Below are 11,215 nucleotides of genomic sequence, written 5' to 3' on the forward strand. Positions count from 1 at the left end.
GAGGTTGAAGATGCGCTGTCTTCACCACGCTGTCTGTGTGGGTGGACCATTTCAGTTTGTCCATGATGTGTATGCCTAAGAACTTAAAACGTTCCAACTTCTCCACTGCTGTCTCGTCGATGTGGATAGGGGGGTGCTCCCTCTGCTGTTCCCTGAAGTCCACGATCATCTCCTTTGTTTTGTTGACATTGAGTGAGAGGTTGTTTTCCTGACACCACACTCCGCGTGCCCTCAGATCCTCCCTGTAGGCTGTCTCATCATTGTTAGTAATCAAGCCCATTACTGTTGTGTCGTCTGCAAACTTGATGATTGAGGTGGAGGCATGCATGGCCACGCAGTCATGGGTGAACAGGGAGTACAGGAGTGGGCTGAGCACGCACACTTGTGGGGCCCCAGTGTTGAGAATCAGCAAAGTGGAGATGTTGTTTCCTTCCTTCACCACCTGGGGGCGGCCAGTCAGAAAGTCCAGGACCCAATTGCACAGGGCAGGGTTGAGACCCAGGGCCTTAAGCTTAATGATGAGCTTGGAGGGTACTATGGTGTTGAATGCTGAGCTGTAGTCGATGAACAGCATTCTTACATAGGTATTCCTCTTGTCCAGTTGGGATAGGGCAGTGTGCAATGTGATGGCGATTGCATTGTCAGTGGACCTATTGGGGCAGTATGCAAATTGAAATGGGTCTAGGGTGGCAGGTAAGGTGGACGTGATATGATACTTGACTAGTCTCTCAAAGCACTTCATGATGACAGAAGTGAGTGCTACGGTGCGATAGTCATTTAGTTCAGTTATCTTTGCCTTCTTGCGTAGGCTATATTGGAAGAAATACAGTTTTAATAAATTACAAATATTGTTATTGGAATTACTCAATAGAGTCTGCAAAATTGAAATGGGTCTCTTGTGCTGGGCAATGGGTTTAATACAGAGTACTGGTGACTCCTTATTCCATCTACTCCATTCTCTGGAATGCAATACACAGTATATGGGATACTTATTTTCTTGTAGAGAGAAAACTTTTCGACCTGTCTCAGCTAAAGTGTGTTGAGAAATACTCAGTAGGGTCTCTACTAACCAAATGTGGTTAGTTTTGGAGGGGGATTGTGTCGTACATACCCAGAAGCACTTCGTTCTCCACCCCCTTTATAGCCCCCAATGCAATGTACTGTAATAGACTGTACATGAGGTACATATTGACTTGTAGAAAGAAAACCTTTCTACCTGCCTCAGCTTAAGTGGGGTGGGAAATACTCAGTAGGTTCTCTTGGCACTTTTTGTAGAGTTTAACATGTATTACAAGAGACAACAAGGCTACAAGGCTAACAGTACACAGTATAATCAAGCTTCCAGAAAAACAATGGAGAACGTTATCTACAAGTTATACGCCTCTATGTGTTGTTTTTCATTCAAGGTTAGCAGTACACTGCAATGGCCTATTAACCAAGTTTTCAAAAACCAATAACAGAGACAAGATGGAAAGATAATACATAATACAGAGACATGATGAGTATCTATCAAGGTCATTAAAGGCATTTTCTGTAGAGTTAAAAAAATACTAATAATAAATAAATAAATAAAAGATTTCACCTTTATTTAACCAGGTAGGCTTGTTGAGATCAAGTTCTCATTTGCAACTGCGACCTGTTCAAGATAAAGCAAAGCAGTTCGACACATACAACAACACAGAGTTACACATGGAATAAACAAACAGAATCAATAATACAGTAGAAAAATCTATAAACAGCATGTGCAAATGAGGTAGGATAAGAGAGGTAAGGCAATAAATAGGCCATGGTGGCGAAGTAATTACAATATAGCAATTAAACACTGGAATGGTAAGGTGTGCAGAAGATGAATGTGCAAGTAGAGATACTGGGGTGCAAAGGAGCAAGATAAATAAATAAATACAGTATGGGGATGAGGTAGATTGGATGGGCTATTTACAAATGAGCTATGTACAGGTGCAGTGATCTGTGAGCTGCTCTGACAGCTGGTGCTTAAAGCTAGTGAGGGAGGTAAGAGTCTCTAGCTTCAGAGATTTTTGCAGTTCGTTCCAGTCATTGGCAGCAGAGAACCGGAAGGAGAGGCGGCCAAAGGAGGAGTTGGCTTTGGGGGTGACCAGTGAGATATACCTGCTGGAGCGCATGCTACGGGTGGGTGCTGCTATGGTGACCAGTGAGCTGAGATAAGGAGGGGCTTTACCTAGCAGAGACTTGTAGATGACCTGGAGCCAGTGGGTTTGGCGACGAGTATGAAGCGAGGGCCAGCCAACGAGAGCATACAGGTCACAGTGGTGGGTAGTAATGGGGCTTTGGTGACAAAACAGATGGCACTGTGATAGACCGCATCCAATTTGTTGAGTAGAGTGTTGGAGGCTATTTTGTAAATGACATCACCGAAGTCGAGGATCGGTAGAATGGTCAGTTTTACGAGGATATGTTTGGCAGCATGAGTGAAGGATGTTTTTTTGCGAAATAGGAAGCCAATTCTAGATTTAATTTTGGATTGGAGATGTTTAATGTGAGTCTGGAAGAAGAGTTTACAGTCTAACGAGACACCTAGGTATTTGTAGTTGTCCACATATTCTAAGTCAGAACCGTCCAGAGTAGTGATGCTGGACGGGCGGGCAGGTGCGGGCAGCGAACGGTTGAAGAGCATGCATTTAGTTTTACTTGCACTTAAGAACAGTTGGAGGCCACGGAAGGAGAGTTGTATGGCATTGAAGCTCATCTGGAGGTTAGTTAACACAGTTTCCAAAGAAGGGCCAGAGGTATACAGAATGGTGTCGTCTGTGTAGAGGTGGATCAAACAATCACCAGCAGCGAGAGCGACATCATTGATGTATACAGAGAAGAGAGTCGGCCCGAGAATTGAACCCTGTGGCACCCCCATAGAGACTGCCAGATGTCCGGACAACAGGCCCTCCGATTTGACATACTGAACTCTATCAGAGAAGTAGTGGTGAACCAAGCGAGGCAATCATTTGGGAAACCAAGGCTGTTGAGTCTGCCAATAAGAATGTTGTGACTGACAGAGTCGAAAGCCTTAGCCAGGTCGATGCACAGTAATGTCTCTTATCGATGGCGGTTATGATATCGTTTAGGACCTTGAGCGGGGCTGAGGTGCACCCATGACCAGCTCTGAAACCAGATTGCATAGCGGAGAAGGTATGGTGAGATTTGAAATGGTCGGTAATCTGTTTGTTAACTTGGCTTTCAAAGACCTTAGAAAGGCAGGGTAGAATAGATATAGGTCTATAGCAGTTTGGGTCTAGAGTGTCTCTCCCTTTGAAGGGGGGGATGACCGCGGCAGCTTTCCAATCTATGGGAATCTCAGACGATACGAAAGAGAGGTTGAACAGGCTAGTAATAGGGGTTGTAACAATTTCGGCAGATCATTTTAGAAAGAGAGGGTCCAGATTGTCTAGCAGATTTTGCAGCTCTTTCAGAACATCAGCTATCTGGATTTGGGAGAAGGAGAAGTGGGGGAGGTTTGGGCGAGTTGCTGTGCGGAGCGCTAGGCTGTTGACCGGGGTAGGGGTAGCCAGGTGGAAAGCATGGCCAGCCGTAGAAAAATGCTTATTGAAATTCTCAATTATTGTGGATTTATCGGTAGTGATAGTGTTTCCTAGCCTCAGTGCCGTGGGCAGCTGGGAGGAGGTGCTCTTATTCTCTATGGACTTTACAGTGTCCCAGAACTTTTTTGAGTTTGTACTACAGGATGCAAATTTCTGTTTGAAAAAGCTAGCCTTAGCTTTCCTAACTGCTTGTGTATATTGGTTCCTAACTTCCCTGAAAAGTTGGCTATTCGATGCTAATGCAGAACGCCACAGGATGTTTTTGTACTGGTCAAGGGCAGACAGGTCTGGAGTGAACCAAGGGCTGTATCTATTCCTGGTTCAACATTTTTTGAATGGAGCATGCTTCTTTAAGATGGTGAGGAAGGCACTTTTAAAGAATAACCAGGCATCCTCTACTGATGGGATGAGGTCAATGTCATTCCAGGATATACCGGCCAGGTCGATTAGAAAGGCCTGTTCGCTGAAATGTTTTAGGGAGCGTTTGACAGGGATGAGGGGTGGTCGTTTGACCGCAGACCCATTACGGATGCAGGCAATGAGGCAGTGATCGCTGAGATCTTGGTTGAAAACAGCAGAGGTGTATTTGGAGGGCGAGTTAATTAGGATGATATCCATGAGGGTGCCCGTGTTTACGGATTTGGGGTTGTACCTGGTAGGTTAATTGATCATTTGTGTGAGATTGAGGGCATCAAGCTTAGATTGTAGTGTGGCCGGGGTGTTAAGCATGTCCCAGTTTAGGTCACCTAGCAGCACAAGCTCAGAAGATAGATGGGGGGCAATCAATTCACATATGGTGTCCAGGGCACAACTGGGGCCAGAAGGTGGTCTATAGCAAGCGGCAACGGTGAGAGACTTGTTTCTGGAAAGGTGAATTTAGTAGAAGTAGAAGCTCGAATTGTTTTGGTACAGACCTGGATAGTAAGACAGAACTCTGCAGGCTATCTCTGCAGTAGATTGCAATGCCGACCCCTTTGGCAGTTCTATCTTGGCGGAAAATGTTATAGTTAGGGATGGACATTTCTGGGTTTTTGGTGGTTTTCCTAAACCAGGATATAGACACGACTAAGACATCCGGGTTGGCAGGATGTGCTAAAGCAGTGAATAAAGCAAACTTAGGGAGTAGACTTCTAATATTAACATGCATGAAACCAAGGCTTTTACGGTTACAGAAGTCAACAAATGAGAGCACCGGGGAGTAGGAGTGGAGCTAGGTCCTGGATTATGCTCTACATCATCAGAGGAACAGAGGAGAAGTAGGATAAGGGTACGGCTAAAGGCTATAAGAACTGGCCGTCTAGCACGTTCGGAACAGAGTAAAAGGAGCAGGTTTCTGGGGGCACGATAGCATAGATTCAAGGCATAATGTACAGACAAAGGTATGGTAGGAAGAGAGTACAGTGGAGGTAAACCTAGGCATTGAGTAATGATGAGAGAGATATAGTCTCTAGAGACGTTTTAACCAGGCGATGTCATCGCATATGTGGGAGGAGGAACAACATGGTTGGTTAAGGCATATTGAACAGGGCTAGAGGCTCTACAGTGAAATAAGACAGTAATCACTAACCAGGACAGCAATGGACAAGGCATATTGATATTAGGGAGAGGCATGTGCAGCCAAGTGAATTGTATGGGTCCAGTGAGTGGTTGGGTTGGCTGGGGACACGGCGATTCAGACAGTTAGCAGGCCGTGGCTAGCAAGCTAGCAGTTAGCAGGCCGGGGCTAGCAAGGTAGCAGAAGGGCCTTAGAGGGACGTCGCGATGGGGGAAAGTCTGTTTCTGCCTCCTCGTGCGGTGACGTCGATAGACCAGTCGTGGAATTAGTAGGGTTCCAAGTAGCAGATGGGTCCAAGTCAAATTGGCAAAATGGGTATAGTGGTCCAAGAAACTGGCCGATGGATCAGCTAATATGCTCTAGATTACTGCCACTAACTATATGTTGCATTTCTATGGCTATAACTGTCCAATGTGACTTTAAATTCACAGGCACTATCAGATGCTCAAAACACCACCAATTGTGCCCTGTTCCAGGCACATTTGGCATAACCTTTTTGTCGTCACAAAACAGACTATGTAATTCCTGACTCGCAAAAGACACAGGGGACATTAAAACCTCTTAAGGATCATACCCTTTGTTCAATTTTCGGCTAAAATGACATACCCAAATCTAACAGGAGGGTTGCTCAGGACCTGAAGCAAGGATATGCATATTCTTGATACCATTTGAAAGGAAACACTTTGAAGTTTGTGGAAATGTGAAATTAATGTAGGAGAATATAACACATTAGATCTGGTAAAAGATAATAAAAAAACAAAAAACATGCGTTTTTTTTGTTGTTGTTCCGTCATCTTTGAAATGCAAGAGAAAGACCATAATATAATATTGCAGTTTAGGTGCAATTTCGATTTTGTCCACTAGATGGCAGTAGTGTGTGTGCAAAGTTTCAGATTGATCCAGTGAAGCGTTGCAATATGTTGTATCAAGTCTGCCCAAATGTGCCGGATTGGTCAATTGATACATTTTCAAGTACATAACTATAGAGAACATACAAAAATGATATGGTGATGCAAAATGTAAGTTTACACACTCTCAGGATCATTAGCTGACACTAGAGGTCGACCAATTATGATTTTTCAACGCCAATACCGATTAATCGGCCGATTTTTTTATTTTATTTTTATTTATTTGTAATAATGGCAATTACAACAATACTGAATGAACACTTATTTTAACTTAATATAATACATCAATAAAATCAATTTAGCATCAAATAAATAATGAAACATGTTCAATTTGGTTTAAATAATGCAAAAACAAAGTGTTGGAGAAGAAAGTAAAAGTGCATTATGTGCCATGTAAGAAAGCTAACGTTTAAGTTCCTTGCTCAGAACATGAGAACATATGAAAGCTGGTGGTTCCTTTTAACATGAGTCTTCAATATTCCCAGGTAAGAAGTTTTAGGTTGTAGTTATTATAGGAATTATAGGACTATTTCTCTCTATACGATTTGTATTTCATATACCTTTGACTATTGGATGTTCTTATAGGCACTTTAGTATTGCCAGTGTAACAGTATAGCTTCCGTCCCTCTCCTCGCTCCTACCTGGGCTCGAACCAGGAACACATTGACAACAGCCACCCTCGAAGCAGCGTTACCCATGCAGAGTAAGGGAAACAACTACTCCAAGTCTCAGAGCGAGTGACGTTTGAAACGCTATTGGCGCGCACCCCTCTAACTAGCTAGCCATTTCACATCGGTTACACCAGCCTCATCTTGGGAGATGACAGGCTTGAAGTCCTAAACAGCGCAATGCATTGCGAAGAGCTGCTGGCAAAACGCAGTAAAGTGCTATTTTGAATGAATGCTTACAAGCCTGCTGCTGCCTACCATCGCTCAGTCAGACTGCTCTATCAAATCATAGACTTAATTATAACATAATAACACACAGAAACACGAGCCTTAGGTCATTAATACGGTCGAATCCGGAAACTATCACATTTATTCTTTCAGTGAAATACGGAACCGTTCCGTATTTTATCTAACGGGTGGCATCCATAAGTCTAAATATTCCTGTTACATTGAACAACCTTCAATGTTATGTCATAATTACGTAAAATTCTGGCAAATTAGTTTGCAACGAGCCAGGCGGCCCAAACTGTTGCATATACCCTGACTCTGTTGCAGAGGTGACACATTTTCTCTAGTTAAAAGAAATTCATGTTAGCAGGCAATATTAACTAAATATGCAGGTTTAAAAATATATACTTGTGTATTGATTTTAAGAAAGACATTGATGTTTATGGTTAGGTACAAGTTGGAGCAACCTTTTTCGCGAATGCGCACCGCATCGATTATATGCAACGCAGGACAGGCTATATAAACTAGTAATAATATCAACCATGTGTAGTTAACTAGTGATTATGATTGATTGATTGATTGTTTTTTCATAAGATAAGTTTAATGCTAGCTAGCAACTTACCTTGGCTTCTTACTGCATTCGCGTAACAGGCAGGCTCCTCGTGGAGTGCAATGTAAAGCAGGTGGTTAGAGCGTTGGACTAGTTTACCATAAGGTTGCAAGATTGAATCCCCAAGCTGACAAGGTAAAAATCTGTCGTTCTGCCCCTGAACAAGGCAGTTAACACACTGTTCCTAGGCCGTCATTGAAAATAAGAATGTGTTCTTAACTGACTTTCCTCGTTAAAAAATATTTATAAAAAAAAAATCAAAAATTAAAATAAAAAAATCGGTGGCCAAAAATACCGATTACCGATTGTTATGAAAACTTGAAATCGGCCCTAATTAATCGGCCATTCAGATTAATCGGTCGACCTCTAGCTTATGCACTAACTTTCTCACATCTAGATGACCGGGCGGGGTGGGTGTGGAGCCAGAGACAGCAGGGGTTCAAACTGTAGAACCCAGTTCTTACATTTGAATATAAACATTTATTTTATCAAATAAAACTATGCTACATTTTATCTCTGGGACCCTCAGGATGACAAATCAGAGCAAGATTACTGAATATAAGTACATTATTTACCTTCAGGTGAATGTATCAAACCAGTTGTCGTGATAAGCTTTTTGTTGTTGTGCACTCTCCTCAAACAATAGCATGATATTTTTTCACTGTAATAGCTACTGTAAATTGGACAGTGCAGTTAGATTAACAAGAATTTAAGCTTTCTGCTCATATAAGACATGTCTATGTCCTGGAAAGTTTGCTGTTACTTACAACTGTCATGCAAATCACATTAGCGGACGTTAGCTCAACCGTCCCGGTATAGTTACACCGATCTCATAGAGGATAATAGAAATTGCATCTTCAGATGTGACTTCAAAAGATAATTGTACCCATCAATTATTCGATCATTGTCGTTGTTTAATGTTATAATCCTCGTTAGTAAGTGAAGATGGAAGGTTGTCTTTGGAATTTGAAGTTTAGTAATTTTTTTGTGCATTTGTCAGAGCACAGATGACCTTTGATATTTCTGAAGAAAATGTAGTACTTTCTCAATGTATTTATTTTCATATGATACCAGATAGAACACAGCTTGCTTCAGGAATTATTGGACCTTCTCTAAGGTAAAGCACACACTTGATTTTGAAACTTGAGTGCAGTCCGTATACCAGAGCTTGCCATGCAGTGTGTACGATTTCCCAAATGGGTAATTATATGAAAATGCTATAATACTAGATCATTCGAAGAAGTGTATGTTATATACAGTATACTATATGCAGGATATTTCATTTGTCAGGCCAAGCGATTGACCTGATGGAGTTTTTGGCACATGTCAAGCTTGGCCTTGGGCTGATTTGAATATGTGTAAAGGCGTAGCCATTACCATCACCATTAGGTTAATCTAGGTCGTTAACAGGTATGCCAGTCCATCATTGTTTACATTTTATTTCACACTGGAAGCAACAAAAAAAAGTGTTAAAGTGTTTTGTCTTTACAACTGATAGTCAACACAACAGAACATTCATTTATTGTTTTGGAATTAGTTTAACACGCAGGACTAAATGCATATGTTTATAACACTGTCTCCCTACAAAACTAACCATATTTGGTCAGTAGAGACACTACTGAGTATTTCACACCCCAGGTAGAAAATGTCTCTCTCTACAAGCCGATATGTACAGTAGCAGTCAAAAGTTTGGACACAGCTACTCATTCAAGGGTTTTCTTTATTTTTACTATTTTCTGCATTATAGAATAATAATGAAGACATTAAAACTATGAAATAACACATATGGAATCATGTAGTACCCAAAAAAGTGTTTTATATTTGAGATTCTTCAAAGTAGCCACCCTTTACCTTGATGACACTCCTGGCATTCTCTCAACCTGCTTCATGAGGTAGTCACCTGGAATCCATTTCAATTAACAGGTGTGCCTTGTAAAAAGTTAATGAATGCATTTGAACCAATCAGTTGTGTTGTGACAATGTAAGTCCATATTATGGCAAGAACAGCTCAAGTAAGCAAAGAGAAACAACAGTCCATCATTACTTTAAGACATGAAGGTCAGTCAATCTGGAACATTTCAAGAACTTTCAAAGTTTGTTCAAGTGCAGTCACAAAAACCATCAAGTGCTATGATGAAACTGGCTCTCCTGAGGACCGCCACAGAAAAGGAAGACCCAGAATTACCTCTGCTGCATGACAAGATATAGAGGATAACATCATTAGTTAACTGCACCTCAGAAATTGCAGCCCAAATAAATGCCTCACAGAGTTTAAGTGACAGACACATCTCAGCATCAACTGTTCAGAGGAGACTGTGTGGCCTTCATGGTCGAATTTCTGCAAAGAAACCACTACTAAAGTACACCAATAATAAGAAAAGACTTGCTTGGGCCAAGAAACATGAGCAATGGACATTAGACCGGTGAAAATCTGTCCTTTGGTCTGATGAGTCCAAATTTGAGATTTTTGGTTCCAACCGCTGTGTCTTTGTGAGACGAAAGTAGGTGAATAGATGATCTCTGCATGTGTGGTTCCCACTGTGAAGCATGGAGGAGGAGGTGTGATGGTGTGGGGGTGCTTTGCTGGTGACACTGTCTGTGATTTATTTATGTCTGTGATTGAATTCAAGGAGCACTTAACCAGCATGGCTACCACAGCATTCTGCAGCGATACGCCATCCCATCTGGTTTGTGCTTAGTGGGACTATCAATTGTTTTTCAACAGGACAATGGCCAAACACACCTCCAGGCTATGTAAGGGCCATTTGACCAACAAGGAGAGTGATGGAGTGCTGCATCAGATGACCTGGCCTCCACAATCATCCGAACTCAACCCAATTGAGATGGTTTGGGACGAGTTGGACCGCAGAGTGAAGGTAAAGCAGCCAACAAGTGCTCAGCATATGTGGGAACTCCTTCAAGACTGTTGGAAAAGCATTCCAGGTGAAGCTGGTTGAGAGAATGCCAAGTGTGCCAAGCTGTCATCAAGGCAAAGGGTGACTGCTTTGAAGAATCTCAAATATAAAATATTTGTTTAACACTTTTTTGGTTACTACCTGATTCCATATGTGTTATTTCATAGTTTTGATGTCTTCACTATTATTCTACAATGTAGAAAATAGTAAAAATAACGAAAAACTCTGGAATGAGTAGGTTTGTCCAAACTTTTGACTGGTACTGTATATATATATTTATACTCTATACTCCAACATTGCTCATCCTAATATTTCTTAATTCCATTTTTTTACTTTTACATTTGTGCGTTTTGTTGTGTATTGTGAGATATTACTGCACTGTTGGAGCTAGAAACAAGCATTTCACTACACCCGCAATAACATCTGCTAAACATGTGTATGGACCGATAAAAAGTGATTTGATTTTGATTTGAGAAATGCAGAAATGTCTGCATTACAAACACTACATTTAATACTGTGGCTACCAAAAATACAAAAACAACAACAAAAAATGAAACACGTTTGGCCGTTTACCTCTGATAGAGACACTGATGAAGAATATATTTTGTCATAGAAAGATGATGGTTGTCTAAAAGCTGGCTGTACACTACCCGATTATGTCCCCGATTTAACAGTCCCAGACAAGTTTTTGAGATCAGACACAAAATGCACATGTTGTTTCCTACTCTGGGCGCGAGGCCGTCATCGACGATCGTTAAA

Source organism: Salmo trutta, chromosome 3 (assembly GCF_901001165.1).
Source record: "Salmo trutta chromosome 3, fSalTru1.1, whole genome shotgun sequence".
Taxonomy (NCBI): domain Eukaryota; kingdom Metazoa; phylum Chordata; class Actinopteri; order Salmoniformes; family Salmonidae; genus Salmo; species Salmo trutta.